Source organism: Hermetia illucens, chromosome 1 (assembly GCF_905115235.1).
Source record: "Hermetia illucens chromosome 1, iHerIll2.2.curated.20191125, whole genome shotgun sequence".
Lineage (NCBI taxonomy): Eukaryota > Metazoa > Arthropoda > Insecta > Diptera > Stratiomyidae > Hermetia > Hermetia illucens.
Genome location: NC_051849.1, coordinates 27,062,850 through 27,076,702, shown reverse-complemented (window position 1 = coordinate 27,076,702; position 13,853 = coordinate 27,062,850). Strand labels below are relative to the sequence as shown.

At 43.1% G+C, this 13,853-nt stretch overlaps 1 protein-coding gene across 1 annotated transcript in view; it reads right to left on the bottom strand.

Annotated features, from left to right (window-relative positions):
• LOC119646293 (DNA-binding protein SATB2) overlaps positions 1–13,853 on the bottom strand; it is a 231,681-nt gene that overhangs the window by 21,292 nt on the left and 196,536 nt on the right.

Below are 13,853 nucleotides of genomic sequence, written 5' to 3'. Positions count from 1 at the left end.
TATTTGTACTTTTGTATGGACAAGAGGGCGCTTACTACTTATTATGTCAATGAATTGCGACGCTTTATTCCAGCACATTTTTATGTAATACAAGAAGTCTGACCTATTGTGGAATAAAGAAACTAATCTCTGGTACTACATATATATTACCGGTGGGTTAATTTGACCATAAGGGAAAAGGCATGTAGGGGCCTCTCCATTTTTTTTTCTTATTTTTAATGTTCACGCAATTTAAAAATTTTATGAACTACCCAAGTAGTTCAACAGGTTCAACCGTCCATCAAAGTTAGGCGTCGCTGGAAATTATTAGTTCTCAGATGCGTGATAAATTTAATGTATTTTTCAAAATTTGTTGTGTTGAAATTATCAAATAGGCATACAGCGTTGTTAATAGTGATTAGCACTTACATGGGGAACTGGAAAACATTTAACGTTTAATTTTTAAAGTTTTGTGTAAAACAAAAAAATTGGTTTACTGTCTGTCTGTCCGTAACACGCATTTTCCTCGGCGATGGTTGTAGTGATTCACACCAAATTTGGTGGAAAGGTGGGAGCGCTCACGTATACAGTAAGTTACATAATTCTACATTGACTTCAGGGGTCCCCATATATGCAAAAGGGGGTGTAACATTTTTTTCATCGAATGTGGGGTATCAAATGAAAGGTCTCGATTGGTACTTGCCGAAGCCGGTGTTAGTTTTGACATTTGTTGGAAAGGTGGGGATTGCGGGGGGTCGAAAATGATCATTTCTTTAACGGACCAACTCTCAGAAACTACCTAACCGAAAAAAATCAAGAGGACACTATATGGTGCCTAGGCTCCGAAATACCCTCCATATCGACACCTGTTCAAGTAAAGTTAATAATAGTATATTACTATAGTTTTTAGTAATTCGCTGGAAAACCTCCCCTAAATTCATCAGCGAACCACGAATTTTTGTAGCAATATGGGCTATAACATAGAGCATGATCTTACCAAGTTTGGTGGCAATCACACTATTTCTAACAAAATTATAAATTCAAGATTGTAAATATCAATATCAGGTGAAAATGGATATTCTTACATAACTATTACGTTCTAGGTACTAATGGGACAAATGCACACTCAAATTTTTTTGTAAAAGAAATACACAAAACCTTTCATACCTGAAGCGTCCACCTTCCGTCTCGATTTCGTTTGCTATTTTCTTCTTACTTGATTTTCAATGCATTTCATTATCAGTACATCTGTCCTCCAAGTGATGAGTTCATAGAAACGCTAGAGCACAAAGACGGACAGAAACATCTATTACGAACCGGGATTCGAACCCGTGGCAACGAAATTGAGAGGCTGATACTCAACCGAATCAGTCATCGCACCGTTTTACCAACGTCAGCTATTTCTGATTTGTCATATTTCAATAATTATTGCGGTTCTCAGTTTTGCTAGCATCTTGATTTTGTTTTGGTCAGGGTTTCAGTTTTGCTGTCCATGGTGCTTAATTTCTTTTCATTTCTGTACTTTTTAGTTCACGGACCCCCGTCTAGAGACAAAAGGCTTAGCTCGAGAAGAGGCGTTCGTGAGGCAAAGAAGTGGGAGGAGGTTGTTCTCCATTTGGTTAAGATCCCTCAATTAATAAACAACAAATTCCAGCTCCAGCCAAGCTTTGATCTGAAGTAGTACGATCTACGCTCGATATAATTCACACTCACGATGCAGATGGAGCATTAACACATGAGAACTCCTTCGGTCACGCTGCTCCAGGCAGAGCTGAGGCAGTTTCTGAGGACTTCTCCTTACCTTGGACGAAACCGTGAGCTATCTTTGTCCCTTATTTTTGATTAGTTCGGTGTTGAACTCGAAAAGAGGGATCCGTGGACCCGAGAGACGATGAAATGTCAAAAAAATCATTATATCATTTTTACATTTTTTTATCCTTACAAGCTGAGGTAACTTTGCCATCAGTCATTCTTAAAATGTTGTTGGGTCCTTTGGACGACGAGAGAGGATTGCAACTTTCAGAACAGCTTACTGATACGCATCTTAATCACATCAAGATACACAACGTAGTCACATCAGGATAAAAGATTGAGGAGTTTGACGGTGTCTCATAATGGCTGATTCACAACAAACTTTTTGGGATACGCTTTAATGTTTTTGAGGAATAGGAATGATGAATAGTTCCTCATCCACCGTCATCTGTATATCTTTTAAAGAAATTCTTTGCCAAGGTAGTGATGGGAAAGTGTTAATATCTTTAAAATAGATAGAACTTTCTCCAGTCCACACGGGACAAGCTTGAGATATTCCTTAGAACTCAGATTAGCTGTGATTTTACTAATCTCCTCTCATTCGTGCTACAAGAGCGCACCTGATATGACTGGAAAGGTTGAAGTTTCAAAAAGAAAGAAACTTGAAATCAAGAACACAAAAACCACATTAAAGCCTTCACAAGCTTGCAAGCAGGATTTTTGTCACACCCAGCATGGGTCCACTGAATCTGTGCAAGCATTTTACTTTTATTATATGTAAGTTGTATACTTACAGCAGCAGGACCAGCACAAAGACAAACACAAACATCCTTGGTAAACAAGAATTCTAAACCGCGACCATGAGATCGAGAAGATAATTCTCAAATAATCCCTCCTCCCCAAACAACAATCATCAAACTGTAATGACTTACAGTGATTTAAAAAGCCAAAAGACCAACTGGGTTAACCAAAACCAACCACCAAGAATGAGGTACCCTGAAACCTAAAGTAACAGATAAATTGACGGTTAGTTCGCCTACGATTTTCTGAGAAGCCTACTCTCTATTCCCACTGCTTTGTGGCCCACGTTATAGGACGAACTTCAGGTCGGCCATCATGCGCAATGTAGTTATCGCCTTTTTTAATCTATGATCAACACGCCTACGGGCATCAGGCCCATAAGACGACAAAATTATTCATTTACTATTGACTCAGACCAGAATATGCTGATCACATGAAGCAGGCAGAGGTTGATGAAAGCTAGGAGCGTTCGAGTAAGAGCGGTGTTATCTATTCATGCACTACCCCCATATAAGAGCACAAGGTTGGCGAGAGATAATCTCAACTTCATGTTCGTGTTGGAATAACTACATTTCTAGATTTACACAAGATATCCAAAATTGACTTAGCGTTTTCAATAGGTCGAGCGACAAGGAGTTCGGTACCACCACGGTGGAACCGGAGAGTCCAGACAAAGAAATTATTCGACACCCTCGATTTCTGTTCATTAATGCAAACAGGACTTATCCAATTCCGACGCTATTTGGTCAAGATCCATATCCCAGAGAGAGAGAGAGGACAGACAGATGCCGTCAGCGTTGTCAGCAAGCCAGCGTGAAGACTGTGAACACTAATGAGAAGGAATAACGTCTGCGGTATAATGCAGTTTGGACTCCAAATTCGACCGACATTTTAACTCGATACGGTATGTGATATTTCCTTCCATCATATTATGACCCCCTGTTTACTAGACTTTGCATAGAGCACTCTACAAACATACATTTGACGCTGTCGAAACTTTTCCCCAAGTCAATGAAGCGGAAATTTAAATTCCCCTCCAAAAATACGCTGGGTATTGATGTGGTTAATGTAGGAGGATCCAGAGCGGAAACAAATCTACTCTTTGACAATCAAGCCTTCATGGTACTTTTTAATGCGTCAACGAATATTTTGAGCTACTATCTTCATATCCCTCCAATCATCGCACTCATAGCAAGTGTCCTTTTCCCAAATCTTAACGATCATGGGAATAATGTCGTATTCTCAGGACTTACGGGTAGGTGGAACTGTCAACTTTATAGAAACTGCAGGGGCTGCAAGGAACGAGTTCCGTGGAGGACCGTCAAGTCCATCATCTTTTCCAGCTAATTTCCTCTTCTGTTTGGAGGAAAAATCTATATCCAAATGTTACGGTAACTAAGTATTTCATCCACAACATATGGAATCTCAACGATTGTTACACGATTGAGAACCATAGTAAAATACTATTTCACGTTTTAATCTATTCGTTATTATATACGAGAAGCTAACCGTTAACGCCTTTGGCGGTAATAAAACTATTATTATTTGCGTCAGCATCTGCCTCCCATGTCACACCCTATGGTACATTTTCCAAGACTTGTGTGGTAACGTAGCTCAAACGTATCACGTTCGTCCTCACTCGAAGTGGCCATAAGAGCCTTACATTTTCAGTGAGGGGCAACCCGCCCCCGTGTTTTCGCAGGGACGCAGATGTTGTGGTGCCCATTAGGAATCTCGCAGTTGATATTCTGTCTGATTCTTCATTCCTTGCAAAACCGTCACTGGATCCATGATTACTTAGGCAGCCTTGCCAGGGTATAATAGTTCAGTTCCCTAGAGAGGGAGGAGCGCTTCAAGAAGTCTCACCAACATACCTTGCTTAAATTCTCATTGGGGCTGGAGGAAACCATCATTCTAAGGAGCCCGGATACCGTCATTGAAAAGGGTTTACCTATTCAATAACCTAATTATAAACTGTTGACAAGAATAAGAACTCGTAGCCAAAAAAAAATAGTCCGTCTCCGAGCATAAATGGCTCGTTTTTAGTCGCGCGATATACAGGGAATAACTTCGAGGGAGGGGAGCGATTCCCGAGGGCATTAAATGTCTGGTTTAATAGTGGACATTATTTCCGTGAGCGAAGTTTACCACACCTACACCCTGAGACGACAAGGCGATACGCGCAAATTCAGACTATAGCGACTCTTCCCTCTGTTGTCCCCCAAACCATCTCCGAAGAAAAGAAAGAAATGTCTCAGAAGATAATGGGGAAGCATCTTAAAAATAATGCATCAAGAAGTAGGTTTGTTAATGAAAGGGTAGAGTATTTATATCCTTACTATATTTCGATTAAAAGCCGAAGATGCAGGTGCAGACGATGAAAGGAAAACAATCTAATTACATTCAAATTGTCCTCTGCCCCCGCAATTGCATTGCTTATGGACAATTCTTTCATCCCGATGAGTCCTTAAAATCTCTTCATGAGTGTATTTTAAGTCAATTAGTCCAATAAACTACACATAAAACCCTACCCGATGACCGAAATGACCAGAAACGATGTTGCCACTTTGAATGAAATACAACCAACATCCTCCAGCCTAGGAATGTGTCCTTCATTCTACGTAGGTCTACTGAGCAAGAGGTAATGAAACTTTTTAGAAAAATACTTTCTAAGAAGAAAGGGAAAGTGGCCATTTGCTTCTAATACATCCGGTCCAAGGTAGATGAAAGCCTTTTCGTTAGATGCCCACCATCCTCAACACACGAGCCAGAAAAGGTGGGTCGTCGGTCGATTGTTAGGACTTATCCCAGAGATAGGTACATTCATAATCCGAAATGTTAACCCGATAATACCTTTTTAGCTTCTGGTCCTGTTGTTCGAGAAAGAGTTAAGTCCTTCATCATCTGCATGTGGAGTTAAAGGATATATTATATGTGCTTTTGTATCCATTCGAACCCCTCTCATTCTGGCCCTAGGTCGATTTTGAATATTTCAAGTAAAGATTTGACCACTCCAATGACCAGGAATTAGTAGCGGTAAGTTCTTCAAAAAGAAAAGGGTTGCTCCGAAGATTCTTAAGGTGGCTTTATATAGGGAACGAGAAGACGATCCTCAAGATATTATTAATGCTATGCTAGAGCTTCTCTGGTCTCTTTTGGATCTTAGCAGTGATTTTGGGCTTAACATTACAGTTAATTTCAATTTGAATACGCTCTTGCTGCTATTCGGACGTGAATGATGCAGACGTGGCAGTGGAGTTATTTCCTTGCCCTCCCCCCCGTCTGACACCACATGACACTTTCAATGGAAATCCTTTTCTGATAACAAATTCTCATCCATAATTCAGGGAGCGGAGGTATATATTCGTCCTCTACCTCTTCTCACTGTAGGTAATATACACGTTTTAGTTCTTGTGAGTTATAAGCCTCTGTTCTGACCAAAGAACATACTCTTCACTCTTCCTACCTTCCTTCTTAGTTAGTTTAGAAGTGTTCTCATTCTTCTCACTCGATTCGGGATTGAGAAAGCATCCTTTATTGTCCATCGCCCATGGGAATTTCGTATTTTAAGTCTCTATGTACATGTCTTAGCAGAATGGACTGTAAACGGTCAGTAAGCTTAAGGATTTATCCGATGGATTTGTTGTAAATCTGCTTTCGAAAACTTGCCCAGATGCAAGAGGATTTCAAGACTTGAACTTGTACCTAGTTCCTATTCCTATTCTTGTTTTCCTCGGTATCTGTATTCTTGGGTAGATTTTCTCTCGAATAACAGTCTGATAAGTCAAAATTCGGTCATTGAAATTATTGGAGAATATGGAGGCAATTGGGAATTCGTCGAAATGCAAATTGGCCTAATCTTTCGGTTGCTGGTTTGTGGTAGTTGCTTCGGTTGATTGTCCTGGATGCATTCTTTTGAGTTCTAAGAAAACCTTTGGAGCTAGCGCAAAGTTACGATGCAAGGTGCTGACTCCAATCTGGACAGTCAGTTTCCCTCAAATATAGTATTTGGTCGCGTGACCTTTTCAGGATCACTTATTCTCTTTCTGCATCAAAAGTACTTCCTGAACTATATCAGCCACAGCTTTGTTGCCAAAGAAGCACTTTGCCTTTTCCAACCATCTTGACATGTAAGAAACGAAATCATTGACCTTTGCATTTCCTACCCTCATAAGGTGGGCGAATTCCTTGACGAGTGTCTGTATAGTAACGAACTACCACTTCAAAATGATGAATCACGTTATCCGTAAGAAGAGGCATGAAAACGGCCGAATTTGAGAAAGGTGCCGGTCAAGCGAGCATTCTATTGGAAATATGAAGTTAAATCCTTTGCATCCTTGTAATTGAAAGCATCTCAAAATTCATTACTGTGCCGCCTACATTAATAAATCATTCATTTTAAATCGCCCTCAAAAGATAAAGTCGAAATAGGTCACTTCCTCTGCCCGAGGAGTATTTTTGAAATGTGGAATAAAGTCCTTAGAAGGATATTAGTAACTATTGTGGATTAATTTAGATTGAATTCAAGAAGCTCGCATGGTTCAACTTTGGTATGCAGCATGTAAAGTGAACTAGTACCAGAATGAGCGTCGTCTTTGACATAAGAAAACTCTCGTGGTAATTATAGGTAGGTAGACTCTGCAAATCCTTTGGAAAACTCAGGAAAGCAGGTCTTCCCATTGAAGCTGAAAGGGAATTTTTAATAATTTGCTGCATTTTGTGAATAAGAAAGGGTGAATATTTATGACATGTAAGCTCCATTCTAGTCAAGGAACGATTTTGAGGCAACTTTCTTTGCTGTACTTTATCGAGGAGCGTCTTACTACCGAAGGATGGAAAGTCTACTTTTTAATCTGCTTCATTTACTGGCAGGGCTAACTTGAGAGTATCGAAGGAAGTTGGTGAAACTTGAATCGTTGACATATTAACTGCAATAAAGTCCCTCAAAAGATATGGATGGACTTGGGTGACATGATTCCTGAAATGCCTGCATTAGGCTCGACTTTTATAGGTGCCTAGTTTGGTCAAGTTCGGCAATATTCTTCCGACATCGATTACGACCATTTTATCAACACATCGAACCATGACGCTCAAAATGGCCAAACTTGCTGCATAGCACTTGTCCCACAAATGTATACAGACGAGATGATGATGATAATAATGACGATGACATCGACTAAAACAAAAAGGATTATGTAGAGTACGAAGCGAGAGCGTAAAATTTTCCCGGAATATTCATAAGCAAAATCTTTCCATTAGTCGAATCCATGGACAAAAGGAATTTGATAATTGGCTTATTGGATTCGATCTTTTACCTTTCTCTTCTCTCACTAGAAGTTAGAGAACGTTCGCTCGGCGTCCAATGGTTACCATAGCCTTCCCCCCCCCCCCCCCCCCCCCCCTTTTAAAATTATAATGTCGAGCAAGTAATAAATTGTCGATTAATAGTAGAATTTAGGAATTTGTTTATTTATTCGAGGAAAGGATTTATAAGACAGCACAACTTGAATACGTAGCGGCTTATTTCCAAAGCAAATTTACTAAATTCAGAATTATGAATGGATTTATTGAAATAATATGATTTTAGGGCTTTGTCTGTTTGGTTGTTAAGGAGGCTTAGATTTGAGAGAAAAGATCTGGATCTGGGGGTTTGCCTTCTTTTATAGCAGTTGAACTAATTTCAGCTCAATGATAAATTCTGACCCCACGCCCATTTAAGCTACAAGGTACAAGGCTACAAAAATTTTTAACGAGACGGTTTTGAAAGTCGAACTTGAAATCCAAGGCGTTCTCTAGTCTCCCGACAATAGTAACGTAGTGCCTACTATGACATATAATGATACAAGAGAAAATAGTGCAGTGAAAATGGGATCCAGACCGGATTCTTTTGGTAAGAGCTTGAAGTCTGGAAGGTCACCACCAAAGGCCCGGGGCTCGAAAGGAATACGGATAGTCTCCGTATCAACATTAATATTACTATTACAAAAGACGTGCCTGAATTTGGGGCAAATACCCAAAGAATCAAATGGAGAGAAAATTTGAGGAAGCCAAGCCCAGCGAGGTGATTCTGATGCCAGACGATGGCTGTGACAAATGTCAGCGAGCGAACGGCCACTCGGAAGCCGCACTGGGTGAGAAGATAGTGGAGCTTTGCGAATTCATAAAGGGTAGGAAGGACATCCACCAGAATATTAGGACTATGATCAGAGGTATCAGAATGGCGTGTGGCAGAGCCCAGGAGGAGAAATAAGCGTGTAAACCAGGCAAGAAAGTCATTCAAGCAACACAGGTAGAAACTCCTCTGCAATGGTTACTCGGCAAGTACCTTCGAAAAAGAAGGTGCGAAGCGATGGGTGAAATACCTGGACCCCAACAGATCTCCAAAAGGATGAAAGCCCTTCTCTAAATAAGCCGGAGCAGGCAATGAAAACAGCCAAACCTGTCAAAGAAAAGGTGGCAGCTGTGATGCCTGCAAAGGAGGCAGAGTGTGAAGTGCGAGGCACGGAGAAGCAAGGTTGTCTCCAATAAGAAGAAGAAAGGCACGGCCGGAAGTGATCGCCATTTCCAAAACGGGTAAAGCATGCCGACATCCTTAAGAAAGTTCAGTCGGATCCAGAGCTTAGGGATCAAGGGAACAGCTTCAACCTAAGTAGATGGTCCCAGAAGGGAGACCTCATGCTGGAATTAAAGAAATATAATGGTACATCAGCGAAGAAATTCCTCGGTTAGGCGAAAAATCCCTTGACCAGCAGGCTGAAGTAGGAGGTAACTATCGAGTGCAATGATATCGATGAGGTTACCATGAAGGAGGATGTCCGCGTAGCTCTGGAAAAGGTGTTCGAGCTTCCGGGACTACATAAATCGGCAGTCAAATCGATGCGAACAACTTATGGGACGTAGACTGCAGTTATCAGCTTGCCAGTAGAGAAAGCGTTTAAAATACTAGCGGCAGGCAAGGTGAAGATAGGCTGGGTCAACTATCGGCTTAGAGAGCGAGTGGAGATGAAGAGATGCATCAGGTGCCTCGACTTTGTCGCAGCTTGCACCAGCACCCATGATAAATCAAAGTGGTTCAAAAAGGACGGAGGAGAGGAACATAGTGCCAAGGAGTCCACTGCTGACGCGAAATGCATGCTATGCAAAGGAAAGGAGGGCATCGGTAACCGACATATTACAGGCGGTAGCAGATGTCCAGTGTTCAGGAGAGCGCTAAATACAAGTCCCAAATGAGATTGATTCAAATCAATCTCAACAACTGTGAGGCGGCGCAAGACCTCCTCTGAAAGACCATCCCAGAGAATGGAATTGACGTTGGACATGCGGCGGGCAGGCCATTGAAGAAGTTATGCAATTTTCGGAAGCTGGTTTAGTGAAAGCAAAGTTGGGCGGGATTCATGTCTACAGCTGTTACGCTCCTTCTAGTGCAACTCGTGGGCAGTACGAGGAGATACTGAACCATTTGGTGCTGGACGTAAGGAGTCATACCCCGAAAATCGTAGCGGGTGACTTCAATGCCTGGGCCTGTGTGTGGGATAGCCGAATGACAAATAACCGAGGACGTATCATGAGAGACGTTTGCAGAGTTAGATGTTGTACTTACCAACGTTGCCAACTCATTTACGTTCAGACGGTGATCTCTGGGCGACTTTCCCTTAACAGAATAATCGTCGATGACACGTACAAGAGTACCGCATTGGCTAGCGGAACCACTTGGTATATCGGTGAGCATTACACCCACAGCGATCACTAGGCGATCTTTATAAAAGTTACTGTGGCGAGTTGAATGCTCGCAGAAAGCGAGTGGGGATGCCGGGCTAGACAACGAGGGCGTTCGAATAGGATACGTTCTTTGAAGCTCTGGTGGGTCATGACAACCTGAATGGCACGGCGACCGAAATGTCATCGAGGATTACGTAACGGGTGACCGAGGCATGCGACGCAACTATGCCCCGGAGGCGATAGTTTGCAGTTTTGATGGAATAGCGAAATCGCGGCGTGAGATCGGCATTCAATCCAGCAATGAGGTAGTGACAGCGATCCAAGGGAGGATCACGAACAGGATTATAGGGCGTTGCGTGGCAAAATAAAGGAGGCCATTCGTAGGAGCAAAAGAGATTGCTTTAGGCGACTGCGTGCGGATGCCAACATAAACACCTAGGGCATGGCCTACAGGATGATAAGCAAAGGCTGCTCCAGGTGACCTGTTCACGGTTTCTACGGTGTGTAAATCATCAGGTATCAAGCGGAGGCCCAATTCGAGGTAGATGTAATACCTCCCGTCACCGAGGAGGAACTTCGGGAGGTTTGCGGAAGGATCGGCAATGGCAAGGCTCCGAGTTTGGATGACATCCCTAATTGGGCGTTAAAGCTTGCGGGGGCCAGACCTGATTTTTTCATAAATACCTTCGAGACGTGCATGGCGGAAGGCGTATTTCCTCCACAATGAAAAACGCGAAAACTGGTGTTGCCCAAACCCGGCAAGCCATCAGGGGACTTAGCATTCTATCGGCCTATCTGTTTATTGGACACTATGGGCAGGATGTTTGAGGGTATCAGCTACAATAGATTGCTCCGAATCGTGGAAGACGGGAATGGCCTTGCGGATGAATAATATGGGTGCCACAAAGCTCGCTCTACTGTTGGCGTGGTGGGAAAAGTGGTGGACTTGGTCGAGAGGCAATGCTTTCTGGCAAGGGCTGTGCCGTTTTGACGGCTGATGTAAAAAATGTATTCAACTTCGCCAACTGGGACCGCATTAAGGAGTCATTGGTTCAAATAATTCTACCTCAAGCACTGACGGACAGTTTAAAACCTTAATTACGGAAATTACGTAGCACTACGTGGATTAACATTCATCGAAAAAACGACGACATGGGCCTGCGGAGTTCACGCCATATAAGAAATAATTGAATTACCGGGCGCCGGCATTGTAAGGGAAAAAATCCACGGCGTCTATAGAACAGTTGCTACAGTTCTGCTAGCACAACAGTAGAGCAATATGAGAAGATGCTTGACGGCTTGGTTTTGCACGCTAGGGATCACAGCCCTAAGATCATTACCTGCGATTTCCATGCGTGAACCTCGGATTAGGGAAGCCGAGTGACGAAAACGCCCTCACCCGTCAGACTGAAAACTTTGTTTTTGTTGGTCTTTCTCTTCAGTTCAACTGTACTTGCCTCTCATTCCAAATTCAGAGCCATTTGACCAAGGTCCTTGCCCCGATAAGGTAGCAGATGTCACCAGCGTAGTCAAGGTGTTTGAGGAAAGATGCCCTTCGGGTAAGGAGGCATAAAAACGTTACCGATAACTAGAATAAGAGGTGACAGGATGCAAATCTGGCGGACTCTGCCTCGGACCTCAAAATCCTTCAAGATTTTGCACCGATGCAACACGATGCCACGCCATCATACGTTGCACTGGCAATAGCTATTTGTTTTTGGGGGATGCCCTCCTGCGTAGAGCACTCCAGATACATTCCCTGTTCACGCTACCGAACCCTTTCTCGAACTCGATGAAGAGCAGGTTCAGCGCAGATCTAAACTCAATACACTTTCCTAAAATGATCCGTACCGTGTCGATGTGGTCAATGCAGGAGGATCCGGAGCAGAACCCAGCCTGCTCTTTGTCAATCAAGCTGTCGATATGTTCTTCGATGTGTTTCAGAATTATTTTAGCTATTATCTTTGCGACGGCAGGGAGCACGCAGATACTCGCCCAATTGTCACACTCAAAACGAGTGATTTTCTTTAGAATCTTAACGATCATCCCCTTCTTCCACTCTCTGGAAAGGTCTCGGATTTCCAAGATTTCCGTGAATTCGAGTGGATGAAGCAGATCAGCAGTAGCTGCAAGTGCAGTGATAAATAACTCTGTGGGGGATCGTCAATTCAAGGGGTTTCACTCCGTTTGGGTGCATTTATGGCCGAAAGAATTTCTCTGTCTGCATGGAGGGACAATCCGTAACTGCATGCTACAGTGACTGGCCATTTCATCCACAAGAGGAGGAAGCTCACCGAATGTAATACGTTAAAGAGCCGTGGTGAAGTGTTCTTTCCACCTCCTCAGTTGTTCATTATCGTGGATGAGAAGTCGACGGTTAATGTCCTTCACACCATCGGAAGATTTGCAACAACATGCAAATTATTTCGTGATGTGGTATATATTCCTGAAATCATTGGGATCTGTGGCATCTTCCGCTTCTCTGGCCAGCGCAATAGCAAATTTGCTTTTATCACGGCGTACACTACGCTGATTTTCTCGGGATTTCGTTTTGTATCAGGGTTTGAGCACACCACGCCCACGATCGCCAGCAACGGTCAGTAGAGTCTTCAATTCCTTTCAATTCGCTTGCAGGATTATGCAATCAGCTAGATCCTATGAAGTGCCTTTAGGGTGGGGCTGATGACCTGTGCAGCACACGAGAAGAGAGCATTTTTAATGGCGACCCAATACTCGTCGGTTACTCAGAATATCTGCTGTGCATTCAGCAAGATAACTCTCCCACTGTCGAGCGATAGGTGGGTCATACAGGCGGTCGATGTTGAACTTAGGGGTTCGCAGCTCTCTAACCCTGCAAGAAGTGGCGGAAGAAACAGACAAGGGAACGTAATTGACCGTCCGATGGTGACTCACTTTAAGGCCGTCGACAGTACCTCTCTTGTTACGCACATCCAGTAGGGAACTCCTAAATCTACTACTGGTCCCGAAGTGGTCGATCTTATTACTTGCACGGCGCTGGCCAGTTTGAACCCATGGCAGGCTCTGTGCTCGAACAATGTGCCACCAATGATGAGACGGTAAAATTTGCAGAAATTGACAAACTTCCCACCATTACCGTTGCGGTCGCTAAGGTTGTGTTTCCTCATCACATGTTCGAGAAAGGTGTTGTCAGATAGCGCCTTGGCATTCAGATCACCCATGATGAACACAATGTCACTTTCAGGAAGCCTCCTCCCAATTGTTACGCTCAATAACCTGGACCGAAATTTTGCAGTAAGAAGTCTGTCAGAAACCGGCTCCAAGGTCAAGAGAGCGCGCCCTGCGGTAGCCTTTAGAAGCAACGCGACACCGGATTCGGTTTCCGGAGTGCAAAAGCACATAGCCATAGGTGTGGAAAGAGGGGGAAAAGTACTCTCCAGAGTCTCACCATCTTACTTCGATTAGGCCCAGAATGTTCAGTTTATATCGCTGGAATTCTCGCTCAAGTTGGAGAAAGCGAGGTCCATTTCGATAGCCATAGGTCGTTGCCGTGAATCCAGTTCGTATTGGAGGTGTTGGTGACGTTTCGGTAGCAGGTGGACCGATATAATCTATTGGTTTTC